At 35.3% G+C, this 4,827-nt stretch overlaps 1 protein-coding gene across 3 annotated transcripts in view; it reads left to right on the forward strand.

Annotated features, from left to right (window-relative positions):
- MGAT5 (alpha-1,6-mannosylglycoprotein 6-beta-N-acetylglucosaminyltransferase) overlaps positions 1–4,827 on the forward strand; it is a 419,199-nt gene that overhangs the window by 101,465 nt on the left and 312,907 nt on the right. The gene's annotated exons all lie outside the window — the stretch shown is intronic.

A 4,827-nucleotide genomic window follows, 5' to 3' on the forward strand; every position in this document is an offset into this window, starting at 1 on the left:
ACTTCAGATCCAGTCTTTTTTTTTTATACTATGGGGGATTTTCTGAAGCTGTGGATAGACTTTATGTTTGTTTATGCCATATAAAGCAAACAGCTAATGATAACACATCAGACCTTATCCCTTTTATAACTATCCAATTCTTTGTAAAGATAAATTTTCCACTTATTCTGGAATCTTTTAGCCACTTTCCTGGAAATGGGTCCACTCCATGTTCTCTTCTCTTTTTTTGAATTAATGAGCTGTTGATGAGCCTCTGGGAACCTTATCTAGACTCATTCTTGGACAACAGAAATGTAACCTGGCTTGTATTAAACGTCTGAATAGCAAGCTACAAGAACTCCAAAAACTAGCTTCCTATGACCTAGACTTTAAGAATACAGAATAATCTCCTTGACTCAGTGAAGCCTTAGAATAGATCTTTTAGTGAAAAAGAAAAAAATGATGTATGAACGGAATGTAATTGAATCTTACTGGTTATGAATCAAAGCAAATGTTAGCTTTTGTGCCATGATAAAATGATGTCCACAGAGACTTGTAAGGAAGATAGGGGAGATTATTTACCTTTAGATTGAATCTTAGAATACTTTTTGAATTTTAGAGCCATAGAATCCTGGAAGGTTTAGATAACTTTACTTTCAACTCAGCATTTATTAAAGACCTATTATGCAGGAGATAGTTTCTTTTTTAAAAATAGCAAGGGGTGGGGCAGCTAGGTGGTACAGTGGATAGAGCACTGGCCCTATAGTTAGGAGGGCCTGAGTTCAAATCTGCTTTATTCACTTAATAATTGCCTAGCTGTTATCTTGGGCAAGTCTCTTAACTTAAAAAAAAAAAAAGGAATTGTTCTTCACAGAGATGAAATACTTAATGTTATACCTAAAAATAGTAACAGTAAGCCATTATAATTCTTTTTGATTTACAAAATAATTTACAAGTATTATCTCATATTTCTTCATAACCATCTTAGAAGGTAGGTGCTCTTATTCCCATTTTATGGATGAGGAGACCAAGTAGATAGAGGTTAAGTGGTTTACCCAGAGTCACACAGCTAATTAATATCTGTGTCAGTATTTGAACTCAAGTCTTCCTGAGCCCCATTTAAGTTCTAGAGCTCTTTTCAGCAGGCTCTTCAGATCTAGTTGCTTCACACATTTAGGGTCAGAGTTGGGATTTCAACCTAGATCATTTTGCTCTGAAGAGAAGGCTCTTTAGTAAGCTATACATTCTGTTCTTATGACTGCTTTGCATCATTTTTGTTTTGTCTTTTCAGCTATCTAGTAACTTCTCCCTTCATATCTCCAGTTTAATATCTCTATTGTGCTCTGGACAACAAAACTAAATAACTAACTCTTTAAAATTTGTCCTAAATGAGAATAAATGGCATCTGAGGGACACAAGATCCTAGGAACTTCCCTTTGACTTATATGAGTTATGGTGAAATCTTTTTGAGAACTCTTCTGAGTTTTGGAGTCCATGGAGTTTTTGGTTTATTTGTTTAGCTTGTTTTTGTTTCTAAAATTTGAGAGGCAACAATGACTAGTGATTGAACAGAAACAAAGAGGACCTGGGTTCAAGTCTTGCCTCTGGTATATACTACTTGTCTCATTCTGGACAAGACTTCACTTTCAGTACACTAGGCAACTCTTTAAAACTGTTAACTTCAAAGGGAGAGACCTGAATTCATAGAGGAAGTTATGAATTCTATAGAATTTTTATTAGATTGATGGTTAAGTGAGCAATCACTATAAACAAATCATAGATATTGCTGATTGTAATGTATCAAAGTCCTGTGAGTACAGACTCAGTAAATGGACCCCTTCATTCTGTCTGTCTATTTAGTGGCATATGGAAATAGGAATATAGTAAGTTACTTTCATAGAGAGCAAATATACAATAGACTTCTTGACCCATTGTGGATTTTGTAACAACAAATTTATTATTCACCTCTTATTCAGTATAAATTCTAACTTGGAGAATTTGAACCCTTGTGGAATGTGGTAAATTTTAACTACTATTGGGGCGGCTAGGTGTTGCAGTGGATAGAGCACTGGCCCTGGAGTCAGGAGTACCTGAGTTCAAATCTGGCCTCAGACACTTAATAATTACCTAGCTCTGTGGCCTTGGACAACCCACTTAACCCTATTTGCCTTGAAAAGCCTAAAAAAAATTTACTATCATCATGGTCTCTTTTCAATGGTGGATTGCAACAGGAGGCTGTATTTCTCTAGGCAAGACTGATGGAAGAACAGGATTATTAAAGAACTTTTGAGTTTCTTATAAGCTATAGTTTTATTTTTTTCTCTATTGTGGTGAGGAGATCTGTCTCCAGAATTCTCCAAAAACTTGTCAGATCTCATCACATGAGACCTGACTTAATGAAGAAAATAATCCCTATCATGTAGTAATCCTTTGAAGTCTGGGCATGCTGTACTAATTACAGGCAACTTTGGTCTTACTGGTAGCTGACACATGGCATTTATTCCTTATATAACAAGAAAGTGGCCAATATATCCCTAAAGAACCTCATTTGGTTCTGCTTAACAATTTATTTGAAATATAGATAATGCTGAAAAAAATAAATGAAGTTATTCTAAAGTTAGGGTAGCCACAGGTATTGAACATCTGAATTTGATCTGTCAGAAAGACATAAAAATGATGGCAGAGGAGTTTATAATGGCATTTGACTTTAAAGTCATAATATCACAGTAATTTATTTTCACATCAAAGGGTTATCATTATAAGATTATAGAATTTAAAACTGGAAGGTGCATCAGACATCATCTACTTTAATTTCCTCACAGACTTAGAGTGGTTAAAGAAACAGGCTCAAGATTGCATAGGAAATAATAGGTCCACTTGGGATTTATACCTGGGCCTTTTGGCTGAAAAAGGCTTTGTTACTACTTGCTACTTCTTAAGGACTTTTCTGAGCTGCAAACTAAACTTGTCTGCAAAGGTGTAAGTAATTAAGATGTTGAATGGCTAAAATTTGGGTCATGGAAATCTGGGACTTTACCCTAAAGGGAAATCCAAATATTGAAGTACATCATTTCCATCAGTTTTTTTTATATGTCTTTTATCTTGAGCAAGAAGCCTTTCCCGGTTTTCCATAATGTAAATGCCTTGGCTCTGAGATTATCTCCAGTTTATTGCTTACTGTATTAGTACATGGTTGTTTGAATGTTGTCTCTTTCCTCCCTCTCTTCCCCATTAGTTTGTGAGCTCCTTAAGGGTAGGGACTGCTTTTGTAATGCTTGGCACATAATATAGGGACATAAATGTTGACTTTTTAACAGTGGCTACTTTCTTTTCTACCACCAGCCATGCCTAAAACATGTGCTTTATTTTATACCTATGGATCTGGTTGCAGCTCAGCATGGTGTTAAAAACACACAAAGTGAAGTTTTAGTGACCACTGCACAGTTAACTGTCCTCTCTTATTGGTCCCTTAGTTAAGGTGGTTCATGAAATACCATTACACACAATTTCTTACACACAAACATGAAGATAAATGGCGTAGACTCTCTACAAAATTGTGATGTGGCTAGAAATTTGAAAATGGCTAAATCTTATCAGTCTATACTTTTCTGATTTTTTCAATCTCCCAATGGAATCCTCTTCCCTTATCCCTTTCAGGGAATGATTGGGGATGACTTACCTATTTTTAACCTTGTGAAAAGAGAAATGGATCTATGATTCAAAAAAAAATCCATTTTAAGCTCTACTTCTATATGAAGTCTTTCCTGATCCCCTGTACCCACTAGTCCCTTTCTCCCTAAATCATCTTGCATCTATTTGTAACTATATATGCTAATGTTCTTACCCTTCAATGAAGTATGAGGGATGGACTGGTTTGTCTTTGTTATTGTATTCCCAGGATCAAGCATGTGCCAAATTGATTGATAGACCAGTCCATGTTTATGAATACACAGTTTACCTTCCTCCCTCTGCCTCTAGGCATCCTTAAATTTCTTTTAGGTCAAGTGTCACTTCTTTCAGACCTTTTCATGTATTCCTTTAGTTTTTATTGCTGCTCCTTTCTTGAAGTTACTTATCTGTGTATGGATCATGTCCCATTGTAGCATGTAAACTCCTTGAGGCCAGGGACTGGTTTTTTTTTTTTTAGGTTTTTTTTTTTTGCAAGGCAAATGGGGTTAAATGGCTTGCCCAAGGCCACACAGGTAAGGTAATTATTAAGTGTCTGAGACCAGATTTGAACCCAGGTACTCCTGACTCCAAGGTCAGTGCTTTATCCACTATGCTACCTAGCTGCCCCCTAAGGACTGGTTTTTGTTTTTGTTTTTATTTTTGTCTCTTACATTATTAAGAATGTCTTGTTCCCAGTGGATCCTATGGGAGAAAAATAGGAACCACAATTATTGTTTAACTTCTTGATGGACCAACAATGTTAAAGTTCATCAATTGTGGACATCCTAATACTGAAAAATAAAGAGAAATAGAGAGACATGGAGTTCTCTCTCAAGGTAGATAGTATTTTTCATCTTTGGAATTGTCTTGAAACATTGTCTTGATCCAAGTAGCTAGGTCTTTTGTAGTTGGTTGTTACAGTATTTGTGTTTCTATATTAAATGATATAGATTATTTTCCACAGTGAAAGGGAATTAATTGATGCCTGACTGAGACTTGAAGAGAGGGGAAAACTTGAGATAGACAGGTATGTGGATGACAAAAATAAAAATAGGACAAAAGAGGTAGTTCAGTTAAAATATAAAGCATTTGAATATTAGGGTATTATATATGAAGTATAGAAAATATAAAAACAACAATTAATATTTAGATGTTATTTTAAGGTTTTCAAAACACTTA

The sequence above is a fragment of the Macrotis lagotis genome, chromosome 1 (genome assembly GCF_037893015.1).
Source record: "Macrotis lagotis isolate mMagLag1 chromosome 1, bilby.v1.9.chrom.fasta, whole genome shotgun sequence".
In the NCBI taxonomy this organism is placed as follows: domain Eukaryota; kingdom Metazoa; phylum Chordata; class Mammalia; order Peramelemorphia; family Peramelidae; genus Macrotis; species Macrotis lagotis.